Below are 24,773 nucleotides of genomic sequence, written 5' to 3'. Positions count from 1 at the left end.
ACGGGGAGGATGGAGTCCAGACGATGGAAGTGATTACGGACGTTTCGGACGTAATCATGTCCTTCCTGGACAATCGAGTAAACTATAGTAAGGACTTGTAGCAGGCCGTACTGACCCTCTGCGCTCTAGTCGTGGAGGCTAAGTCGGAATGGAAGTCCTTGTTGGAAGCCAGTAAGGAAGTGGAGCACAAGATCCGTCTTCTTATTGAGGAGAAAGAGTTGGCGGTCAGCCAAGCGGTAAAGGCCTCGAAGGAGGCTGAATCGAAGATTCGGCCCCTTACAGAGGGGAAGCAGCTGACGGAGAGCCAGACTGCAGAGCTTCAACGGTGTATGGCAATTAGCGGAGCAACTCCTAAGCTACGTAAGGTCACGCAGGAGGCGGACCCGAAAGTAGCTGATAAAGCCCCGGTACGGACTGTCGAGAAGGTCCGAGTGGATAAGACCGAGAGGAAAATGGTACCTCCACCAAGGATGATACCAGAGGATCGCCGGGAGGAAGACCTGCCATGGACGGAGGTCGTGAATCCAAGAAAGGCGGAACGAAGTCGTCAGCAGGTGCGGAGCAGGTCACTGCTAAGAAGGGTAGAGCCCGTGTGAAAAAGGGTGCGCCTTCCAATGGCAGCGACAAACAGAAGGACAGAGGCGAAGCGATTATTGTCAAGACTGACGATAAAAGCTATGCCGAAGTCCTAAAGACTATAAGAGGCACCGAGAAGCTCTCTAATCTAGGAGGGGATGTCAACTGCATCCGAAGAACGCGCAAAGGCGAGATGATTCTCGTCTTGAAGCGGGATGCTACTCGGAAGAGTTCCGAGTATAAAAAGTTGACGGAGGAGGTCCTGGGTGACGGGGTTCAGGTTAGAGCCCTGTGCGCAGTCTTGAACATCCAGTGCAAGGGCATGGATGAAATAACCGAAGCCGGAGACCTGGTAGACGCACTGAAGGAGTAACCGCGATTCGGTTACGCAAAGGCTTTGCGGGAATGCAGGTTGCCTCATTCCAAGTACCTATGGCCGAGGCCAAGAAGGTGCTGGATGTGGTAAAACTGAAGGTGGGCTGGTCGGTGTGGTCGTTGAGCACAATCCAACCCAGTCAGGCCTGCTACAGGTGCCTTGGCCACGGTCATAAATCCTATGACTGTGAGGGACCTGACCTTAGTAAGCTGTGCCGTAGGTGCGGAGCCGAAAACCACCAAGCTCGCACCTACCAGGCTGCACCAAGATGTCTGATCTGTCCTCCGAGAGCAGACAACAGGCATCTCACCGGTGCTCAGGCCTATCCGGCCTCTAGAAGGGTCCAGACATGCAAGTAACACAGCTAAACTTGAACCACTGCGAGGCGGCTAAACTGCTGCTACAACAATCGGTTATCGAGTGTAAAGCTGATGTTGCCTTGCTGTCCGACCCATACCGCATCCCTGCTGGGAACGGCAGTTGGATTGCGGACAAGTCCGGTATGGTGGGAATTTGGACTTGTGGGCGATACCCCATCCAGAAGATAATATTTTCTTCCGACGATGAGGGTTTTGTCATATCAAAGGTAAACGGCGTTTACTTTTGTAGCTGCTACTGTCCTCCTAGATGGAGTATAGAGCAGTACACTAGGGTAGTTGATATTCTTGCGGCAAAACTAACTGGCCTAAAAAGTTCTCCTGAACGAAGGTGAAGTGCCGACGTTTAGAGGATCGAGCGGTGATTCATGTATCGATGTCACCTTCTGCAGCGCAGGTATTCCAGACAGCGAGCAGAGCTCTGCACTACGAGAATAAATGTAGCAAGAGAGCCTGCTTTGAACACCTGTGCAGGATGGCGAATGACACCCCATGGGGAGATGCGTACAGGATAGTGATGTCTAGGACCAACAGCACACCTCCTGAGAGATCCCCAGAGATGTTAGCCGGAATTGTAGAGGGATTGTTTCCGAGACATGAGCCATCGGACTGGCCCGCTACACCGTACGAGTCAGTTGACGTGGTACCGCTAGTGACTAACGAGGAGCTTATCGTAGCCGCAAGAAAACTTAAGCTCAATAAGGCGCCAAGCCCGGATGGTATTCCAAACCTGGCCCTTAAACACGCCATTCTTGCTGATCCAGATATGTTCAGGAGTTGCCTCCAGAGATGCATGGACGAAGGAAACTTTCCAGATCGATGGAAACGGCAGAAATTGGTGCTATTACCGAAGCCTGGCAAACAGCCGGTGTCGCGAGCGCATATCGCACCATATCATATGAGGCGGTGTGCGTTATAGCTGGGATGATGCCGATTGACATACTCCTAGAGGAAGATGTGGAGTGCTACAACGAAAGGGACTCGGTGCAAGTGCGATGTGTCAAGAGAGCAGCCTCGTTGCTCAAATGGCAAAGAGCATGGGACACCGCAGTCAAAGGTCGTTGGACCCACAGACTAATTCCAGATGTGTCCAACTGGGTCGATAGAAAACATGGTCAAGTCAACTTCCACCTACCACAGGTGTTGTCTGAAAAAGGTTGCTTTAAAAAATTCCTACGCAGGTTTGGCTTTGCAGATTCTGCGAAGTGTCCTGCATATGTAGGTGAGGTAGAGTCGGCAGAGCATGTGATGTTCGCATGCCCTCGATTCGAGGTAGAACGCAACGCCATGCTGCTTGTTAGCGGTATGGATACAACCCCGGACAACTTCGTCGAGAGGATGTGCCGGGAGGATGTTATATGGAATGCGGAGAACACAGCATCTCAACAGATTATGTCGAAACTGCAGCGGTGGTGGCGTCTTGAACAAAACCAACGAATACAGTAAGGGCACCTGTGATGCAGTGAACACTTTGCTCACCCCGACAACCAACATGTCGCGGGTGGGCTGCGGGGACCTCAGTATGTAGATATAGAGGTCATTGCGGTTCATGCGCGGTGGTTGTTGTCGGGGTGCTCGTCTCCAACGTGAGATTATGATACGGACCGCTAGGTTACTATCGTAGCTTGCGATCGACGGAAATTTAAACTTAAAAAATATACAAAAAGACCGGTTATCCCCGAAACGTTTATGAGCGAATTCACGATTTTTTTCAAGATTTCAATTTTGAATTTTTTGGCCTTTATATATAATATATATAATAATAATATATATGCTAATATAATTTTCAGAGTTATAAATTGATTTGTTCTATCTTATTTTAAAATTTCATTTAGTTATAGGAGATATTTGGCAAAATCAGACACTATTCAACCCCCTAGGAAAAGTCACATTTCATTGTCCAGATAATTAGCCGATTTTCACAAAGTTTTCTCGAACTTTCAATTTGTGTGTTCTGATAAATTGAATAAAAACGGTTTAACGCATAAGGGATATTGGACGAAATGAGACACTGAAAGGGCACTGCAAAAAAGGAATAGCCTTTTGATATGCCCACAATAGTCTTCAAGGGTATCAGTACATTTTCCTAAAATGAAAATTGATTTTGTTATACTTTTAAAAATATTTTTAAATTTTAGAGGACATCATACAAAAACAGACACTAAACATATTCCCAGTGAATTGTCCGAGGATAACACTATTTCATCGTCCTGTATTCCATAACTGACAGTAACTCATTTGATGATCTCCTCGAATTTTAAATTTGTATCATCTGAAACATTTTATAGGGGGCATTAGACAAAGTGAGACACTTATCCGTGTTCAACAATATATGGAAGGCCTATTATGATATTTCCATAACACAAGTCAAGGTTTTCCCTGTCTTTTCGATTGATGTGAACATATGAATTAGCAAAATCCTCTATTTGTAGGGGAAATTGGACAACATCGGACACTTCCAGTATTCTATTCTAACGGCAAAGGGGTCGGCACCATCAGATTCTTTGGATTTTTGTGATTTTTTAACGTAATCTCCAGATATGTACATACCGTGGTTGAATTGCGTCCGTTTTTTGGCTCGAATTTGCACACTGTGCAATGATGCAGATAATGTTTTTTGGCCATAAGAGCATCATTATCGGTCGCGAGCATTTTAATCACCCGCGCAGCGCTTTCATTTTAGTTTCGTCACTCGTTTCCGTATCGGTCACTATTTTCGGCTCTCAATTTGGTTGCTGTATTCCGTACCGGTGACGTTTGACAGTTGACAGTTCATCAAATAGCAGCGCTCTTATCGCGCTACCAAATTTGGTCACCTGTCAGTCGCGCTACTGTTATAGCAGCGCGTTTGGTAGCGACCGGTAAAGTGTCAAGTAATGATACTGCGCTGCCAAACGGCTTTAACTCACCACCGTAATCTTGCTCTAAAGGATGTATATTTAAAATTTCAGAGAAATCAAAAAAATACAAATATAAATCTACCTTCGATTTCACAGAGAATTGCTTTTATATATCATATAATGATAAATGATATTTCAATCAAACGCTCTCCTGCTATAGTTCCCAAATAAAACAGAAGAGGCATTTTATTCATTGTGACAACGACAAGCAGATAACAAGCTTAAGATAGTTCAGAAGGTAATAATGCATTTCAAGATGGACACCTGTTGCAAGGATTACTAAACGTGCTAAAAAAACGTTTTGGAATTCTTTCTGATTGCTAAATTAATTCCTGTAGATTTGGAATTGGCCAGACAAACTATGATAATGATATGGAAATGCTAATATCATCTTCCAAACTTAGACACACATGTTCATGATAGAATTAGAGGCGAAAGTATAGAATTGATAGTTCCGTTAGGATACGGCAGGCATGAAGAATGTTTTTTATAGAAGTCGATTTGAAAGCGAGCGGAAGTCAAATCGACTTCTATAAAAAACATTCTTCATGCCTGCCGTATCCTAACGGAACTATCAATTCTATACTTTCGCCTCTAATTCTATCATGAACATGTGCGTCTAAGTTTGGAAGATGATAGGGGTAACGGCTCAAACCTTGGCTCATCATGCTACGGTTGAGCACATTTATCGTTATAATTCTTCATATATTGCATTTCCATCCAAAATTGTTCCACCAGCCGGCTTGCTTACATTTGGTTTTGACGCCAAATAGCAAAAAACGACATTGAATGTCCGCAATATCTCATTTAAACCAGCGAAAGTCTCGAGAGAAATGGACAAAATGTCGGCATCCTTGTCCCTATAAGGTGGATAATTTTTCAGCCCACTTGGGACGAGTGATTGTTGATTTCGAACATACGAAAGATAAAGATGGGTTGCTGTTTATAGTACCAGTCATTTTGCTTGCGTTGAATAAAGACAGCATGCAAACAAATAGAGAAAATCAAACTATCTTTTTGAGCGTGAATTCCAATTGGTTGCATGTAAAATACTACCATACTGATTGTGAGAGTGCGTTTTAGATTCCCCCAATAGCACACTTACCAAGGACAGGCTATCGAAAATCCTATTATATAAATAATTTATTTCCCAAATTTTTATCATATTTGCAAGTGAAAAAGTTTAGAAAAATGAAAACTGTATTAAAAGCTCCAATTGCAAAAAGGCTACATGTTCTAGCCCTCATGTTGTGCCTTCAAACAAATTGCCTAATTTAATTATTGGCTGCCGCATAATTTTGAGATTTACTGCTAGTTGAAACCATGGCAGTTGTGTTGCTCTCGCTCTCGCTATACTCTCAAAGAAACTTTTTTCCGAAACGTAAACAATGCTTTAGGTGGGGATGATGCATAACGCACTACTGAAGAAAGCCAATTGTAAAACTTATTCTAGGCAATTCCGTGCTTTGTACTGTGCATAAACAGTTATAACTGTGCCAATTACCTGATATTATTATACAATTATTCATAAATACAATTATTGGATGCTTGTTTTTAACTAGGCCTGTATTGAAGTTTCATGATCGGTACGTGCGTTTGATTCCACTCCTCTCTATATCGATCAGCTGTTTCGAATCCTCTCAAAACTCTCACGTGTTTCAACTTCCCGAGTTAAAAGAATACTTTTTCGGTATCAGTTTACAGATCAAAATACTTTTTGCAATCAATAGTAGATCTAAATTATGATGAAGGTATTTGTCAAGTAATTTGACTTGAAATTACCTATTCACATGAAATGACGTTGAAAGTTTATCTAATGAAACATACGATCCATTGTATCTTTCCATTATTAAATGAGAATGTTTGTAGGATTCGTGCGAAAGATGATAAAACTAAATATTCCTACACTAATTAAATCATTAATTTGCGAAATTATGAAGAAAATGGTGTATCGAACCACGAAAGGTTGATGCTTGAATCGCTTTTGCTTGAATCGTGGTTGGGGGCCGTAAGGTAGGCAATTATTTTTGGTATGTTCTGCAAATTAAAGCGATTATATCGTGATTCGAGAAAAGCATCATGAGGGCCCATTCACAAACTACATGACGTTTTAGGTTGTGAGAGGGTACTTGTCTGAGCGTTAAGGACTTTATAAATTTCAGAACCCTACCATACATGAAGCATTACTAGAGGCTTGGTGTGGGTTGATTTTAGCGTTATGTAATTTGCGAATGAAACTTAACCGCTGAGTGGATTAACCTGTTTTTACAAAAATTCTCAGCAACCTAATCGCAAGCATCGGATATTCTATCTGCAGCTTTCGGTTATTTTCTCCAGTACGGGTTATTGGTGAGAATGTTTTGATTTTAGAGTTTCACCTATACTAACGTGGTGCTACAAATCGAAAGCGCATGCCACCATTTGGCTACGGGTGCCCCCAGTATTGTCCAAAAAAGTTTTGGTTAATTATGTCGCTTTACTAATGGAAATTGTGAAATAAAAATGATAGCTGACATAGTGTGGTTGTTATCCATTCATCTGATGTGCGAAAGCAGGTATGTTCATTCAGAAAACTCTTTTATTGGGCAAAAGGAAAACTCACAGCCAGCCTGCATAAGTCAACGAAACATGGCTGCTAAAAAACCGAGTCAAAGTGATTTTTCACGCAAGATAATTTCTTTTAATAGTTTAAGAAATGTATAAATTTAGAGTTATGAAGCAGATATACATATGTTTGATACACTTTTCTAAAGAAGTAGTGGTTAATATCTCCCTACAAATCGACGTATTATCGCTAAAATATTGATTAATTTGCGTGATGAGCCAATGTTACATCCATGCCCAACATTACCGCCGGTTACCCTATTAGCATTTCCATATCATTGTAAATCGTTTAACTTCACGTAGAAGTAACACACACAAAATCATTAATTTAGCTGACAAACTACTCAATCTAATGGTCATGATTTATTGTGTAATGGAGAGGAAAATATTCGAGTGATTGATCTTAGTTCAATAAAGTTTTCAAGGAAATTCACTGTTAGGACTGTACAATTCCAACTTTTGGGTTTATTTCTTAATTCATGCAAGGCCAAAACAATACTAATTCATATACTGCAATGAATGCCAACGCACAGTGGGAATAAAAGGGCCCGTAACAGTACTTATTTAGATGCCGCTATTTTAGAGGTCCGGAAAAGACCCATTCTTATGTAAAAAAATCCGAGGAATCGATTGGTGATATTTTCACTGCAGACAAACCATAGGAAAGGGCACATTTTGCCCGATTTTCCCCAAAATACACCATAAAAACGAATTATTGAACGGAAAATCTTATTTGCCGCTCTGGGAGAGGACTCAAATATTACTCAAATGTTGATAGAATATTGGTGAAATGGATTGCATTGAATTCTGAGCGAGACATAACTCATAATTAGCCTATTTTGCCCGATTCTCCCCTAAACTCATGATTTAGGAAATAAAAGCTTCTGGAAAGTAATTTCTCGCATTTAAAATGATCTTTGCTGGTGCAAATCCATTCAAAATACATGCAGACAGATATATTCTAATCGTTTCGTGATTAAAGATTTACGAAATAGTCTATTTTGCCCGATTATCTCCTAAATTCGTGATTTAGTCTAGTACAATGATCTAGTACGTGTACGATACTACTTCAAACCCGCAATAGAGCTACTGGTAATCTTTCTCCGTCATATTAATATTACTGAAGGTGATGCTCTGTTTATAAATTCCATATTTATGTATATATGGAAATATTAAATTAATTAATTAAATTCCTAATGAGTATATATGACATGATATGTCATTCATGCCATTCATTAACATGCCTGTTCCCATATCAGTATTAAAGAAAACTGAGAAAATGTAAATTGTGTAGAAACAGAATCCGATGTAGAAAATTTTTGCATTTTCTTAAGAAAAAACACAACAAACAATTTAGGCTGAATAAGCATGTTTTTTTGGCTGAAGAAGCCTATTTTCAACTTATTAAGCGTTCTTTCAGCTTGCAATATTTGTTGGGAAGTCAGTTATCAGGAATTTTCTAAATTAATGGCTATAATAATCATAATGGCTATAATAATCAAACAGCATTAATCAATTGTTCTTGATAACCTGATATATGTATATATATACATATATATATACATATATCAGGTTATCAGGAACAATTGATTAATGCTGTTTGATTATTATAGCCATTAATTTAGAAAATTCCTGATAACTGACTTCCCAACAAATATTGCAAGCTGAAAGAACGCTTAATAAGTTGAAAATAGGCTTCTTCAGCCAAAAAAACATGCTTATTCAGCCTAAATTGTTTGTTGGGTTTTTCCATAAGAAAATGCAAAAATTTTCTACATCGGATTCTGTTTCTACACAATTTACATTTTCTCAGTTTTCTTTAATACTGATATGGGAACAGGCATGTTAATGAATGGCATGAATGACATATCCAACTTTTACACAACAGATAATGCTTTGTTTCACACACTTGTTTCAGATAAAAAATATGAAATGATTGACATCTTTAGATGTGTAAAAAACAAAGTTGTACCGAAAGGCTATAGGATCACTTCAAAAAACGAGATTTTTTAGGAGGTCCGGATTCCCATAGTGTTATCCGATAAAATCAGCTAGAAAAAAACGGGCAAAATGATCCATTTCGTAAATCTTCAATCACGAAACGTTTAGATTATGTCTATTTGCATGTATCTTGAATAGATTTGTATCAGCAAAGATAATTTTAAACGCGAGAAATTACTTTCCAGAAGCTTTTATTTCCTAAATCATGAGTTTAGGGGAGAATCGGGCAAAATAGGCTAATTTTGAGTTATGTCTCGCTCAGAATTCAATGCAATCCATTTCACCAATATTCTATCAACATTTGAGTAATATTTGACTACTTTTCGGGAGCGGCAAATAAGATTTTCCGTTCAATAATTCGTTTTTATGGTGTATTTTGGGGAAAATCGGGCAAAATGGGCCCTTTCCTATGATTTGTCTGCAGTGAAAATATCACCAATCGATTCCTCGGATTTTTTTACATAAGAATGGGTCTTTTCCGGACCTCTAAAATAGCGGCATCTAAATAAGTACTGTTAAGGGCCCTTTTATTCCCACTGTGCAACGGGTTAAAACATGCACACGGCGTTTCCTCTACTATTGGTCAAGGATAGTTGGCTTCCTTTTCATCGTAAGTTTGTAATTTTCAAATTTATTTCTTATATTTGTCTATCACTTGTTCATATTGATTATTCAATATTGAATAGAAGCCTTTGGCTAAATGATATACCAAACATTAGTATAGTTGAAAGATTCGGATTTGATACATAGAAAAATGTAAAGAATTTTTTATCCACCATCTCATACCATGAGAATGGTCAACCTACTCTATTACTAGCATTTGTCAATAAATATCAACAGTTCAGTAAAATTTGATTCTAGGTTGAATAGAATCGAAAAAAATCGAAAATGACTGAAAATTTAAAAAATCGGTGTATTTTATCTTATAACTGCTGTATCTCAGAAACGGTAGCACTTAGAAAAAAAAATACAATATACGGAGGATGGACAAAATAATTAGGATAGGCAAATTTTGGGTAAAATTTGATGTGCTGTAACTATCTTAGTTATCATCCGATTTTGACAATTCAGGCATGCCTGAACTAGAAAATTAATGTAGTTTGACGGTATGTCCATGGAACCGCCACCGGATTCCGGATATATTTCGGGTTTTTCGGAGGTAGGTTCCAAACCGTAAATTTGAGGTGGATATTAGGAGAAGTTGTGGGTAAAAATTGAATAATATTAGTAACCACAAATGGAATCGGACCAGAATCAAGTGAGATATGGCCATTTCTTTATAATCGGTTCCGATCGATACTTATCAAAGGGGTCAGGCCACAATTTAATTTAAATCTCGCTTTTTGATAGATGTTCCACTATGATTTTATTCTAGAAGGCCTCTAATGTGTCAAGAATGAAAAACCAATTGAATAAACGGATCCTGGAGTCGCTGGGATGTCCCCGGGGAACCTGTGAATGGGGACATTTTAGCTTTAGCACCAAAATCAGCCATTCGACGACTCTTTTTTCAAGGTTTTCGATCAGGAAGCGAAGTATGAATATAAAATGGTCAATTCACGGCTCTAACCGCTTCCAGGATCTACGGATTGGCCCCTGGGAACCTGTTGAAGGGGACATTTTAGCTTTACCACCAAAACCAGTCTTTCAACGGCTCTTTTTTCATGGCTTTCAATCAGGAAGCGAAGTATGAATATAAAATGGTCAATTTACGGTTCTGACCGCTTCCATGACCTATGGATTGGCCCCAGGGAACCTGTGGAAGGGGACATTTTAGTTTTACCACCAAAACCAGTCGTTCGACGGCTCTTTTTTCATGGTTTTCGATCAGGAAGCGAAGTATGAATATAAAATGGTCAATTGACGGTTCTGACCGCTTCCAGGATCTACAGATTGACCTCGGGAAACCTGTTGAAGGGGACGTTTTAGTTTTACCTCCAAAACCAGTCGTTCGACGGCTCTTTTTCCATGGTTTTCGATCAGGAAGCGAAGTATGAATATAAAATGGTCAATTGACGGTTCTGACCGCTTCCAGGACCTACGGATTGGCCCGGGGGAACCTGTGGAAGGGGACATTTAAGTTTTAGCACCAAAACCAGTCATTCGAAGGCTCTTTTTTCATGGTTTCCGATTAGGAATCGAGAAATGAATATAAAATGGTCAATTGGCGGCTCTGACCGATTCCAGGATCTACGCATTGGCCCCGAGGAACCTGTGAAAGGGGACATTTTAGTTTTAGCACCAAAACCAGCCATTCGACAGCTCTTCATTCATGGTTTTCGATCAGGAAGCGAAGTACGAAAATAAAATGGATCATTGACGGCTCTGATCGCTTCCAGGACCCAAGGATTGCCCCCGGGGAACCTGTGGAAGGGAACATATAAGTTTTAGCACTAAAATCAGTTATTCGACGGCTCTTTTTATAGGTTTTCGATCAGGAAGCAAAGTATACAGTTAAAACTCCATGAGTCGATATTCTATGACTCGATATCGTCTCATAGAAGCAAATTATTCCATATTAAAAAATATGTTCTGGGTCACTACGATGGTCCTTTCAAACAGCATCACAAGGTTTGTATTTTCCACATCTCGATATTTCCTTGAGTCGATGGTCCCTTCAATATCGACTTCAATATCTCTGGAGGTTTTACTGTAAATATAAAAGGACCATTGACAGCTTTGACCACTTCCAGGACCTACTGGTTGCCCCCGAGGAACCTGTGGAAGGGGAAATTTTAGTTTTTACATTAAAATCAATCATTCGACAGCTCTTCTTTAATATAAGCAAAGCATGAATATAAAATTGACCATTGATGACTCTGACCGCTCTCAGGACCTACAGATTCCCCCCGAAAAACCAGTGGAAAAATTTAGGTTGCAGCACCAAAACCAATATTGATTTTTGATCAGAAAACGAAGTATGAGTATAAATTGGACCATTAATGGATCTGACCGCTTCCAGAACTTACGGATTGCCCCCCGGAAATTGTGGACGGGGACATTTTAGTTTCAGCACAAAAACCAATCATTGGACGGCTCTTTTTTCATAGATTTCAATCAGAATGTGAAGTATGAACAAGAAATGAACCATTGACGGCTCTGACCGTTTTCTGAACCTACGGATAGCTCTCGGGGAACCATCCTACTTCATACTTCGCTTCCTGATTCAAAGCCATGAAAAAAGAGCCGTTGTATGACTGTTTTGGTGCTAAAACTAAAATGTCCCCTTCCATAGGTTTCCTGGGCCAATCTGTAGGTCCAGAAAGCGGCCAGAGCCTTCAATGGTCCCTTTTATATTCATTTCTCGATTCCTAATCGAAACCACTAGAAAAGAGCCGTCGAATGACTGGTTACGATGCTTAAAATAAAATGTCCCCTTAAACAGATTCTCCAGGAGCAATCCGTGGGTCTTGAAAGCGGTCAGAGCCGTCAATGATCCATTTTTTATTCATACTTCGCTTCCTGATCGAAAATCGAATGACTGGTTTTAGTGATAAAACTAAAATGTCCTCATTCACAGGTTCCTCGAGGGCAATCCGTAGGTCCTGGAAGCGGTCAGAGCTGACAATGGACCATTTTATATTTATGCTTTGCTTCCTGATGGAAAACCATGAAAAAAGAGCCGTCGAATGAATGGTTTTGGTGCTAAAACTAAAATGTCCCTTCAACAGGTTCTCCGGGGCCAATCCGTAGATCCTTGAAGCGGTCAGAGCCGTCAATTGACCATTTTATATTCATTCTATACTTCCTGATCGGAAACCATGAAAAAAGAGCCGTCGAATGAATGGTTTTGGTGGTAAAACTAAAATGTCCCCTTCCACTGGTTCCCCGAGGCCAATCCGTAGATCCTTGAAGCGGTCAGAGCCGTCAATTGACCATTTTATATTCAGGTACTTCCTGATCGGAAACCATGAAAAAAGAGCCGTCGAATGACTGGTTTTGGTGGTAAAACTAAAATGTCCCCCGGGGGCAATCCGGAGATCCTGAAAGCGGTCAGAGCCGTCAATGGACCATTTTATATTCATACTTCGCTTCCTGATCGGAAACCATGAAAAAAGAGCCTTCGCATGACTGGTGTTGGTGGTAAAACTAAAATGTCCCCTTCCACAGGTTCCCCCGGGCAAATCCGTAGGTCCTGGAAGCGGTCAGAACCGTCTATTGACCATTGTATATTCATTCTTCGCTTCCTGATCGAGAACCATGAAAAAAGAGCCGTCGAACGACTGGTTTTGGTGGTAAAACTAAAGTGTCCCCTTCCACAGGTTCCCTCGGGCCAATCCGTAGGTCTTGAAAGCGGTCAGAGCCGTCAATGGACCATTTTATATCCATACTTCGCTTCCTGATCGAAAACCATGAAAAAAGAGCCGTCGAATGAATGGTTTTGGTGCTAAAACTAAAATGTCCCCTTCAACAGGTTCTCCGGGGCCAATCCGTAGATCCTTGAAGCGGTCAGAGCCGTCAATTGACCATTTTATATTCATTCTATACTTCCTGATCGGAAACCATGAAAAAAGAGCCGTCGAATGAATGGTTTTGGTGGTAAAACTAAAATGTCCCCTTCCACTGGTTCCCCGAGGCCAATCCGTAGATCCTTGAAGCGGTCAGAGCCGTCAATTGACCATTTTATATTCAGGTACTTCCTGATCGGAAACCATGAAAAAAGAGCCGTCGAATGACTGGTTTTGGTGGTAAAACTAAAATGTCCCCTTCGACAGGTTCCCCGGGGCCAATCCGGAGATCCTGAAAGCGGTCAGAGCCGTCAATGGACCATTGTATATTCATACTTCGCTTCCTGATCGGAAACCATGAAAAAAGAGCCTTCGCATGACTGGTGTTGGTGGTAAAACTAAAATGTCCCCTTCCAAAGGTTCCCCTGGCAAATCCGTAGGTCCTGGAAGCGGTCAGAACCATCTATTGACCATTTTATATTCATTCTTTGCTTCCTGATCGAGAACCATGAAAAAAGAGCCGTCGAACGACTGGTTTTGGTGGTAAAACTAAAGTGTCCCCTTCCACAGGTTCCCCCGGGCCAATCCGTAGGTCTTGAAAGCGGTCAGAGCCGTCAATGGACCATTTTATATCCATACTTCGCTTCCTGATCGAAAACCATGAAAAAAGAGCCGTCGAACGACTGGTTTTTTTTGGTAAAACTAAAACGTCCCCTTCCACAGGTTCCCCGGGGCCAATCCGTAGATCCTGGAAGCGGTCAGAGCCGTCAATGTATTATTTTATATTCATACTTCGCTTCCTGATCGAAAACCATGAAAAAAGAGCCGTCGAATGACTGATTTTGGTGCTAAAACTTAAATGTCCCCATTCACAGGTTCCCCGGGGACATCTCAGTGACTCCAGGATCCGTTTATTCAATTGATTTTTCATTCTTGACACATTAGAGGCCTTCTAGAATAAAATCATAGTGGACCATCTATCAAAAAGCGAGATTCAAATGAAGTTGTGGCCTGACCCCTTTGATAAGTATCGATCGGAACCGATTATAAAGAAATGGCCATATCTCACTTGATTCTGGTCCGATTACAAATCTCAATATATGGTTCTAATCAGCAAGAGCCCTACCCATTTGTGGTTACTAATATTATTCAATTTTCAACCACAACTTCTCCTAATATCCACCTCAAATTTACGGTTTTGAACCTACCTCCAAAAAACTCGGAATATATCCGGAATCCGGAGGCTAAAGTCGGTTCCATGGACATACCGTCAAACTACATTAATTTTCTAGTTCAGGCATGCCTGAATTGTCAAAATCGGTTGAAAACTAAGGTAGTTACAACACATCTAATTTTACCCAAAATTTGCCTATCCTAACTATTTTGTCCATCCCCTGTACCTTTTCCGTTGGAAATTTAACGCACTTTCATAAAATCGGGTCGATAAAACGTAAAAAAATACAGGTGAATACAGATGAATGACTATAGTCATTATAGCTTATAATAGACTATAGCAGCGGTTCTCAACCTGGGGTACATGTACCCCTGGGGGTACCTTCGCCGGGCCCAGGGGGTACCTCGGACAACCCGAGCAACACACATGTTGTAAATTAGTCTATTATACTCATATACGACTAAATTTGGTCATATATGAGTTATTTCAACCAAATCAACGTGAATTGTGCTGCTAGGGAAAAATGCATAATGGCGGATTTTAATCAATTTTAATCAAAACTTATTGATAAAGTTTTAGTTATTTTATTTTTTTATTTCAAAATTGTGTACATAATATGCATGTCGATCAGTTACAAGACTTTTGAATCCTTCTCTCCACAACCACCACAGTGTGGGACAAAAGATCAAAAGGACAGAACGACGAATGAACAAATTTAAAAAACAGAGAGACACGAAGGCTTTTTTTTCGAAAAGCTCAGTTGCTTCGTTGCAAGAGAATTGGAAGCATCCTTCAACGCTTCTCAAAAGCCTTCTTCTAAGCACCTCGAAGGACTCCTTTCAAGAGGTTCGGAGGACTTCTTTCAAGAGGCTTGGAAGCCTTCTTTCAAATGTTTCGGAAACCTACTTTATAGAGGTTCAGAGGCCTACTTTCAAGAGGTTCAGAGGCCTTCTTTCAAAAGGCCCGGTAGCCTCCTTTCTAGAAGTCCGGAAGTCTCCTCTTAAGAAGCCCGGAAGTCTTCTGTCAAAAGGCCTGGAAACCTCTTTCAAATAGGCCCAGAAGCCTCCTTTCAAGAGGCCCGGAAGCCTACTTTCAAGAGCCCCGAAAGCCTCGGCCCGGATGCCCCCTTTCAGGAAGCCTGGGAGAGTCTTTTCAAAGGCTCGAAAGCCTCCTTTCAAGAGGCCCGGAAACATTCTTTCAAAAGGCTCGGAAGCCTCTTTTCAAGGGGTGAAGCGTCCTTTCAAGTTGCTTAGAATCTTCTTCTTCTATGGCTCTACATTCCAACTGGAGCTTGGCCTGCTTTTCCACTTAGTATTCTATTCGATTTTCCTCAGTTATTAATTGAAAGCTTTCTATGCCCGCCATTGCATTAGTTGGTCCTAGATCACACTGAGAATCGAACTTGCCATCTCCAGATTGGCAATTCTAAGCCTTTACTCGCAAGGCTACTGGAGACTGGAGAGTTGCTTAGAATCTTACCTTTAAATGGCTTGAAAGCCGTTTTTCAAGAGGCTCGGAATCTTCTCTTCAAGAGAATGTAGAATATAATGAAAACTTCAGCCAAATTTATGAAGAGCCATATACCCTGTTAATTTTCAGTACAATTTTTCATTTATCTTATGAGTTACACTTATTTTCATTTACAGCAAAAAATAGGGGGTACCTCAATTGATACAAAAGTCCGAAGGGGTACCTCTCAAGAAAAAGGTTGAGAACCGCTGGACTATAGTGTTAAATAGATTCTTTTAGTACTACATGAGATGCTTCAACGTGTGTAATTTTCTTAGACGTTTTCTGTACTGTGAGGTGTACAGCGCTGGAGGAGCTCCCCTATGTTATACGATAAACAAATATTTTGAATCAATGTGTTGTTTATGTGGCTTTTTATTTTTGACGTGGTTTAGACGGTCAAATTTTTGTCATCTTCTTCTTCCTACATCTCGAATGCGTCAATACTATCCATATTTGTTCTAAGCCATCAAATAATCTACCTGTTCGATTCGAGAGGTGTGTGACCATCTGGATGGCAACATAAAAAAACATCCAAATCAGTTTGTATGCCAACCGGTTTCAATGTTAACAAACGACTACCCAGTTTACAAATAATTATTGCCAAAACGTGGTGCATAAATTAAGCGCTCCTGGTACCAATACTGTTTGACATATATATGGGATGCAGAATAAATATTGAAAAACATCGAAAACCGGTTGATCAATGGAACAAGTTCACTGGAACCAGCCAGCGCTTCTTGAATCGGAAATTTATTCTATGACCGCTTCCGTGGCAATTAATCAGTCGTGGAAAAACACTGAACCGTTTGATGCTGGTTCGATAATTCTGTTCGTTTTAAGGCATTCTCTTGCAACATTAGCCTTAAATACATCCTTAGACACCTTTTAAAATCACATTCGTAATTATTTGCCATTAATCAATTAACAGTCTGCTTTAAGCATGTTTTTGCGCCATGTTAGTTGTAGCGGTGTTTTCGATTCACTTGGGCCGCTGTTGTCTCATAGCGCATTCAGGCGTCCATTATTGGTCTTATATCAATAGTATTGATGCAAACATTAGAGCCTACCTACCAAATATTGATGGCCAAAAATAAAACACATCAGCAGAAAAAAACGTGCCTGAATTGCTTGAATTGTTTGTTGGGTTGAGCTCAAAAATTAAGCAGACCATGTAAGTAAAACAGCCTACCGTTAAAAACTTTATCATTCTACCTAGACTATTATATTCATTGGTTCAAATATTCTAAACAAAGCTAATAAAGGAGAGCAGTTTTCTTTGAGATGCGCATCTACTATTTCAAAGATTATTTAACAGCGTTACAGAAAAATCGCACGATACTCTATCTCCCATTATCAGTTTAGGCACGCGTCTTTGGAATTCATTTATACAAAAAAAATTCAATGCTTTAAAATAATTACCTCATTTTCATAAATTATTTCCACTTTGAATTCTAAACGGAAGCTCAGCACAAAAAATCACCAAGAATCATAATCATAAAATCCCAACGCTGGCAATTAAACTAATATAAATAAACAGCATAAATTAACACGTCTCACTGTCGTTCCGGGATTCACACAAAACTGACAAAAATATCACAGCTGTCCAGTTCTAAGAAAAACCACTTCAATACACTTTGGTTCGATATTCAATATGTCAACAATTGCTCTTCCGGGGCCACACACACACTGTCTGTAACTATAACGTTAATCAATCGAATGGATTGTTCTTTCACTGTGTTTCTCTTGGATACAAACGATCGCAATAACGTCACAACCGAGACGCAATTCTAATGCCCTACGACGGTCCTTAAACAGCACGCGGGTCAACCGGCGAACGCGCAACCGCGCTGTTTATCACTCGAGTGACTGATGTCGCAACACGTTCTCAACTTCCGAAGCGCGCCCATACCGATGACCCACCTCCTCGCAGCAAACTCTACCGGCAAATGACTAAGCTCGGCGGTGCGCCAATAGTTTAGATAGGCTTAGATATCAGCACACGCGTCTAGCGCCTAGTCTTCGCTAGATCGCAACGTGTTTAGGAAGAGGAGCCAGACACGTTCGGCGACGCTCGCGATTCACGAGATCGAGCCTACCTGTTTGCCCATCATCTGTGGGCGCAGTAGTGCAAAAATCCAGAAAACCTTGGGAAAACACGCCAAAATTCGAAGAAACCGCAAGACACCCGTCGCCCACTCCGTCAACATTCGCTGGTTTAACCCCCGAGACCGGCACACTGGGGCAAAAACCTGTTCTCGTTTGCGAAAAAAAAATGTTATTCTCTGAGTGGCTATTCTAGACCGTGGATTCCCACTGTGTGCCAAACGGATAAATCAAGACAAAATTTTCAAAACGACTTATCTGCTTTTGTAAACAAAGATTCAAACGACGATTTGACAAATCTGATAGCTCTCCCACGCAAACCAACACCATCAACAGGTAGCGGAATCCTTCCCCTACCTATTGATGGTGTTGGTTTGCATGAGTGAACTATCAGATGCGTCAAATCGTCGTTCGAATCTTTGTTTACAAAAGCAGATAAGTCGTTTTGAAAATTTTGTCTTGAAATTGTTGCGATCAAGCCAAGCGCATGAGCTACATGTGATCGATACATACAATTAATTGGATTGATACGCACTGCAGATTCACAGCTGCGACTAATAGTGGTGGTTGTGTTTATTTTTAGGGGATATCAACCGTAAAGGTCATTCATCCTTGACTAATGGATTTAGTCATAAAATATGTGCATAATGGTTCGTTTTTTTTGACGTTCTATGTGAGCTAATAGATACATATATCGGGTAAAGTTGAAATTCTCGGTCAGTGCAATTAGCTCAGAATTCGGAGAATACTTAGACTTGGGTAAAAAAAGTAAAGCCATTATTTTGAACCACTCTAAGCAAACAATCAGCTTCATTGATTTAATCATCTTGGCCAAAAATACTCTCATATTTTGTCCAACAAAACCCAAATTATGTCCCCGTATGTGTGTTAACGCGTGATGTGCGTAAAGATGGCTTTCGTCGATGCCCATGCGAGTTCGCGAATCTGCCCCCAACAGTCCGACAGCGTCATAAACTTGTCATACGACGAGCACTCTGCAGAGCTCCGCTCAGCGCGCTCGAAGAATGGATAAGCAAAAGATCGGAGAGGTCGCTAATAAGCGGAAAACCACAGACGGCCGGCCGAACTTGTTTCGCTGGTCTTTCGCCTCAAGTTGGTTATTCTGGTGCGCTGCTTCCGAACTGCAAGCTTGGCGCGAGTCGAAGATGCGATGCAGCCGCCACTGGCACTGCCTCGCCGGTCTGACGAGCGATCGCAACGTATGAATATAACGGCGGGCGAGATCGACTTTTTTTATTTCTTTTATTACCAGTACCGGGGAAATCCCCGCACAGCAGAGACGCGCTCACGTGCGGCTTCGACTAAGTTGACAAACCCCCCCATCCGTACGGCATGGCATAGAACCATTCCCACTCGACACCCGCTGGCATTCATATCATGTACGGAGAGTTAAAGGCATAAATCGAGCACACTGACTGGGGAAATCCCCTCATTGCGCGCCGCCGCCGGTCGGAGGCAACGAACCTCTTTCGCTATTAGAACCAGGGTTGCCACATTTAAATCTGTATTTTTGCCCAAGAAAATCTTTATATCTGTATCTCAAGTCAAAAAATCTGTATTGCAAATCTGTATCTGTAGTTTTGAAAAGATAAAGTCCGGAAATACTATGCGTAACTACAAGTCAGACATGTAAATATTTAGCATTTTTTTCCGCAATTCTTCCACGGATCCAATATAGCCATATGCAGAACAACTTTATTGTATTAATATTCAGCCACACATAATAGAAGCACTTATAAACTGTTTCAAAGCATTTCAGGTATGATATTATTATAGATATTATTTTAGAGCATTTTCCATAACCACATGTATTAAAATATAATCTGAACATTTTCCGGAGCATAATCTGATCGATTTTCAAAATTATTGATCTGCATGAATTGCCTATTAAGAACGAAACCCTCTGGAAGGTTTCACGTGTTCCACCACGTGTTCTGTATTTTTAAATTGAAATTTATTTAATCTTTAAATGGTTCTTAATAAGATAATTTTAGATTAGCATAAAAGTAATTTACAATAAATTTTGGTACTAATATCTTCAAAAAATCTGTAAAATCTGTAAATTTTCCAAAAATCTGTATATCTGTATTTACAGATTCTTGGTCACAGCCTTACCTCAAAAATCTGTAAAATACAGAAAAATCTGTATATGTGGCAACCCTGATTAGAACATGACCTGCCTTCTTCGGGTTTCCCAATTTATGCAATATCGTGCTAAAAAACTGTGCCGATTATAGAATGCCGATCTTTTATTAGCACTAGGCGTGTGGTTAACAAAATTCCCCTATAGAATCGCAAACAGTAAATTAATCTAATGATGACGTTTTCTGGAATATTTCGATTTCGATTTTTGACACTTTTGGAGCCCTTCCTTTTGCTCCTCGTAAAGCAGAAAGGTTTTCTCCTGCCATAAGAACTTGATGTCCCGAAACCTTCAAAAACAAAAGCAAATTTTTAATCATTTTCACGTAACATCATTACCAGAAGAGGCCGGTTGCTTCTTGGAAGGCAGCGTACACGATGCCTTTTTGCAGTTGAAGGGGACCTGAGGGCGCTTAACGTTCAGGGCGACTGGAAGCGATTGGTCCAGGATCGAGTCCAGTGGAGAAGGATACTCCATTCGGCGTAGGTTCATCGAGGAAGAGCTGTAGCCCACCAAGTTTTTAGTAAGTAACATCATTACCAAGGCTGATTAAACAAACAAGAGATCAACCTTGGTTAGATTTAGCAGCGTTTCACACTGATCGAGTAAATATTTATTGTGGGTCATCTAAGAACTTTGTAATCATTTGATTGAGTGCTTTTTTCTCTTCTAATTCTGTATAAGAACTGGTCATATGCAAAATCTACAGGTAATGAATAAACAGCATACAAGATTGTAGTTTTATTATAAGAAACCAGCAATTTCGAAAATGCCTAGCTCTTAAACAGAATTGTAAGGAAATACGAAAAGCGTTGGTTGCGTGTAGTGGAATTTAAACAACGAACTGTTAGGTAGAGTTGTAGAAAAAAAATCGAGACTGAACATAACGATACAACTATTTTGGAATTTAGGCTCTCGAATGAGTTTTTTTTCTGTTGGGTACAATATCCACTGCGACCAGATATTTGTTATAGAGTTATAGACAAACTACTAAATAATCGAACCATCCCATCCAAAGCGACTTCATCACATCGAATGTGACTTTGATAGATATCCATTTACTAGTGGGAAAGAAGTTATCAACAGAACAAAAGCATTCAAGAAAACCCAGAAACTCCAGCTTAGGGAACCACCGATGAATCGCTGATTAATAGAGTGGTCTTAAGTAGTCACGGTGTCTTTGTCCAGAGTAAATTATATAAAAAAATCAGTATCTCTGAAGCACCCACCTCAGTAAACTATAGATTTTCCTTTTTCACGTAAATGCATTTAGAAGAAAGCATGCATGCAGAAGGGGCTTCAGGCTCACTCTTGAAAAGCTTTACCAAAGAACACATCGACGTTGCTCAAGGACAAGAACCGCAGGTTCCTTATTTAATTCTACTTTCTTAGTAAATGGAAGGATTGATTTTTTACTCATTACAGAGTTGACCTTTTCTGTCAACATTTTTATCTCTTTTACTATCACAGTCTATTTTTGATTTATTTAACCCTTTCAGGCCCACATTTTTCTAAGCCGTATTAGGTAGTAAATTTGATATGTTCCATTTGTTTTCGTGATTTATAATGGAGAACTGACAAAACAAGTTGAAAAATATTTTTTCAAGATGTATTAGATCATCCAAACTGTCCTTGAGTCCGCAACTTGCGATCTACAGTTACAATGCGAGCTTTTTTCGTCACTTTAAGCTTGGATATTCAACCTTGTCTATAACTTATTCCTAGAGATCAAAAGACATGTTCAGATGGTTTTGGGATATCCTGGTTCATCCAAACTGTCCTTGAGTAGAGAACTTGCGATCTACAGCCACGAAACTAGCTTTTTTCGCCACTAGAAGCTTGGATATGTATTCAACCATGTCCATAACATACTCCAGAAGACAATGAGACATGGTAAGATGGCTTTGGAATATTCCGGGTCATCCAAACCATTCTTGAGTTCAGAACATGCGATCTACAGCCAACACACTAGCTTTTTTCGTCATTTCAAGCTTGGATATGTATTCAACTATATCCATAATATATTTGCGAAGATCAAGAGACATGGTTAGATGGTTTTGGGATATCCTGGGTCATCCAAACTATCCTTGAAGTCAGAACTTGCGATCTACAACCACTACTCTAACTTTTTTCGTCGCTCCAAGCTTGGATATGTATTCAACTATGTCCATAACATGTTCCAGAAGACCAGAAGACAAGGTGGAATGGTTTTGGGACATCCTGGGTTATCCAAACCGTCCTTGAGTTCAGAACATGCGATCTACAGCACCCACTTTAGCCTTTTTCGCTGCTACAAGCTTGGATATGAATTTTTCGTCGCTCCAAACTTGGATATGTATTCAACCATATTTATACCATATTCATGAATATCAGGAAACATGGTTAGATGTCCTTGACTTGCGATCTACAGCTACGACACTAGCTTTTCTTGTCACTAGAAACTTGGATATGTATTCAAGCATGTCCATAACATACTTCAGGAGACCAGGAGACATGGTAAGTTGGTTTTGGGACATCCTGGGTTATCCAAATCATTCTTGAGTTCAGAATTTGCGATCTACAGCCACCACTCTAGCTTTTTTCGTCGCTTTAAGTTTGGATATGTATTCATCCATATCCATAAAACATTCTTGAAAACCAAGGGACATGCTTAGATGATTTTGGGATATCAAAACCATCTTTGAGTTCAGAACATGTGATTTACAGGCACAGCAGTACATTTCAAGCTAACCGTAAGCATTCAAAAAATACATACGTGCGACTATAACGCTGTCACAGAGTGCAAACATGCTTTTTACTGGCGCATAGAGCCTGGCTTATATAACTTTATATTGTCGAAAAGGCAAAATATAGTGCTAATGGTTACTTTGGGTATCCGTCACTCAAAGCTCTAATATAACGGCACCAACATTTCAAATTTTCTCAAAGTTACTATATGCATTAGATTATTACAGTTGAATATACTAGCACCAACATTTCAAAAGATTTTTTTTTTGCAGCTGTAGGTCTCAAATCCCGATCTCAAAGACAGTTTAGATTGTCCTGAATATCCCAAAACTATATAACGATATCCGTTGACCTCCCTGGAAGTGTACAGCTTCTTAGCAGCTATAGAACTCAAGTCCTGAATTCAAGGACAAATTGGATTGCCCAGAATATCTCGAAACTACCTCACCATATCCGTTGATCTCCCGGAAGGGGTAATGGATATAATTAATACGAATATTGAAGCTTTGAGTACCGAAAAGAGCTTCTAGGCAGCTGTAGATCTTAAGTCCTGAACTCAAGGACAATTTGGATTGCCCAGAATATCTCGAAGCTATCTCACTATATCCGTTGACCTCCCTGGAAGTGTAATAAATCTAATTGAACAGTTATTGAAGCTTTGAGTACCGAGAAGAGCTTCTAAGCAGTTGTAGACCTCAAGTCCCGAATTCAAGGACACTTTGGATTGCCCAGAAAATCTCATAACTATCTCACCATATCCGTTGACCTCCCTGGAGGTGTAATGGATCTAATTGAACGAATATTGAAGCTTTGAGTACCGAAAAGAGCTTCTAAGCAGCTGTAAATTTCAAGTCCCGAACTCAAGGGCAGTTTGAATTACCCAGAATTTCTCGAAACTATCAAATCATATCCGTTGACCTTCCGGGAGGTGTAATGGATATAATTGAACGGATATTGAAGCTTTGAATAACGAAAAGAGCTTCTAAGCAGCTGTAGATCTCAAGTCCCGAACACAAGGATACTTTGGATTGCCCAGAATATCTCATAACTATTTTACCATATCCGTTGACCTCCCGGGAGGTGTAATGGATATAATTGAATGCATATTGAAGCTTTCAGTACTGAAAAACGATTTTCTTGCAGCTGTAGATTTCAAGTCCTAAACTCAAGGAATGTTTGGATGGCCTAGGACGTCCAAGGAACTTAAAAAATAGTTTATTGTACATCACAGTAACTCTACGGATATGTTTGAATAAAAATCTTATTTTGCAACAATACAATCCGCTGCCAATACACCTATTTTTTTCTCTTTCGTAACTTCATCGTGTTCATGACGTTCTACTGTTGTCGTAGGGCCTTGACCGCCCATGCCTGATATTTTTCCCTGATAGAGGAGTAAATTTCAAGCAATTTTACTGAAGAGAGTGTTCACTGTTATCCATCGTACGATTTTATATATCTATATTTCTGTTGGGATCATATATGACCCCGTGGGCCTGAAATACCAACTTTCACAAAAACCTTTTGAGCGAATGATTTTTTTTACGGGAATGATCAATTCATCAATTCAAATATTGTGTATCGTATAAAATACGGCGGACTTCAGTGGGCTGGTCACTTGGTGCGTCGGAAGTCGTCGGAAGAAAGAATAGCGTCGGAAGAATGTTGGAAGAAAGAATAGCGAAAACAATATTTAACAGAAAACCAGATAGGGGCCGGCGACTTCGTGAAAGGCCACGAACACGCTGGCTGCACGCGGTGGAATCGGACCTGGGGAACCTGAACGTTCGGAGAAACTGGAGGAACATCGC

The 24,773-nt window shown here is 40.3% G+C and overlaps 1 protein-coding gene across 2 annotated transcripts in view; it reads right to left on the bottom strand.

The window, feature by feature from the left end:
• Positions 1–24,773, bottom strand: part of LOC134210548 (nuclear factor NF-kappa-B p110 subunit) — a 94,610-nt gene that overhangs the window by 55,341 nt on the left and 14,496 nt on the right. Inside the window, exon 1 of one of the 2 annotated variants that reach the window (XM_062686599.1) lies at positions 17,388–17,904. The exons of the other annotated variant lie outside the window; for it this stretch is intronic. The gene's annotated coding sequence lies outside the window, so the exon portion shown is untranslated. Of the gene's footprint in view, positions 1–17,387; positions 17,905–24,773 lie in introns of those variants that run through there. 2 annotated transcript variants of the gene reach the window in all.

The sequence above is a fragment of the Armigeres subalbatus genome, chromosome 2 (assembly GCF_024139115.2).
Source record: "Armigeres subalbatus isolate Guangzhou_Male chromosome 2, GZ_Asu_2, whole genome shotgun sequence".
NCBI lineage: Eukaryota > Metazoa > Arthropoda > Insecta > Diptera > Culicidae > Armigeres > Armigeres subalbatus.
The sequence above is the reverse complement of the archived record's forward strand: the minus strand, read 5'-3'. Positions and strand labels throughout refer to the sequence as shown.